The 1,355-nt window shown below is 53.7% G+C and overlaps 1 long non-coding RNA gene across 1 annotated transcript in view; it reads right to left on the bottom strand.

Moving 5' to 3' along the window:
- Nucleotides 1-365, bottom strand: part of LOC109304284 — a 20,365-nt gene extending 20,000 nt beyond the window's left edge. The window contains exon 1 of the long non-coding RNA XR_002099334.1: nucleotides 355-365. This is a non-coding gene — a long non-coding RNA (uncharacterized LOC109304284). The remainder of the gene's footprint in view (nucleotides 1-354) is intronic.
- Nucleotides 366-1,355: the final 990 nt, after the last annotated feature.

Consider the following 1,355-nt stretch of genomic DNA (forward strand, 5'->3'; position numbering starts at 1 on the left):
TCCCTGGGGAGCTAGGAACTGCCAGTCTGCCCAGCAACTAGTGATGCATTTCAAATTGGTTGGCTGACAGCCATCAGGTGCTGGCCTCCATTGGACCAGGTAAATGAGGTCATAAGGACTATATAAGTTAAGGACTGCTCAGGAAGAGGGGCAGTAGCCATGATAAAAAAACTCAGAGAGAGAAGCTGGACCATATGAGACTTGCTCTCTCTCTCTCTTGAAACTCATGATCAATGAACTGCCTGCATCCAGGAGGAATCTCCACCTGCCTCTGGATGATACTTATGAGTAAACTACCTGAGATCTAACTAGATATATAGCTTGCAGTAACTCAGATGTGTGATCAAAGGCTACCCAGCCACTCTGCTTTATGGGATTTCTCTGATATTGCTTTACCCTGTACCCTATTCCAAACCTACTCCTTGTAGCCAACTAAGTTCTCCTTTGTACCTAGCATGGCAGACTTATTGGGAGAGGGGCTAGATTATGTCTTGGGGTCCCCTTGGTTCAGCTGACTCACGGAGACCACTATTTGTGCTTCAGACTGAGGGAAGCATCCCAAGTTCTTGAAGTGGATCAAGTACCCTCAAGGGCTACGAGGCCTGTGTTTCCCAGGGAAAACAGAGCCAAGATAACTCCAGACCCTAGGTGGTGGGGGCGTTACCCCCAGGCTAGCAGGTGTGCTCCAGGAAGGGGGTTGGCCAGACATGAGGTGCCCCCAGCAAGGCACTCAGAGCATGGAAGGCGGTTGGGCGCAGTGAGGTGGGTGGCTTATTGCAGGAGCACCATCTACTGGCCCGCCACAGTTCACATGGGTGCATGTGCACCCCCTGAGCTTGGCGGTTCCCCCCCCCTGCAAAAAGCATTGCTGATGCTGACAGTGGCACCTGTGGGCAGTTGCCACTCACCACCCCCACCCCCACCAACACTGCTGGTGGCATCTGCAGGTGGACCCCAATCACTGATGACTACTGCCAATGCTGCTAGCGGCTTCTGTGGGTGGTCACTGACCACTGGTCAGAGCTCAACACACCCACCCCACCACTGCCACCACTACAGCCGCCGACACTGCGCAGCTGCCTGTGGGCAATCTCCTTGCCCCAACAACCTCCAGGGGCACACAGCATTCATGCTGGGGTAGATGTTGTGTGAAGCATGGGTTCCAGACTAGCTAAATCAGACACCACTTGAGGTGCAGTCCCAGATTGGCAAGAGTGAGCACCAGTTCCAACATGCAAGGGACCCACAGAACCTTCCCACCCCCTGCATACTGGATCCAGCTCCCACTTCACCTAGTCCAGGACTGTGCCACATGTGGTGTCCACTCCAGGTTCTGTACTACATGTGGTGCCTAG

Source organism: Gavialis gangeticus, unplaced genomic scaffold, assembly GCF_001723915.1.
Source record: "Gavialis gangeticus isolate Ggan-Ray unplaced genomic scaffold, GavGan_comp1, whole genome shotgun sequence".
Lineage (NCBI taxonomy): Eukaryota > Metazoa > Chordata > Crocodylia > Gavialidae > Gavialis > Gavialis gangeticus.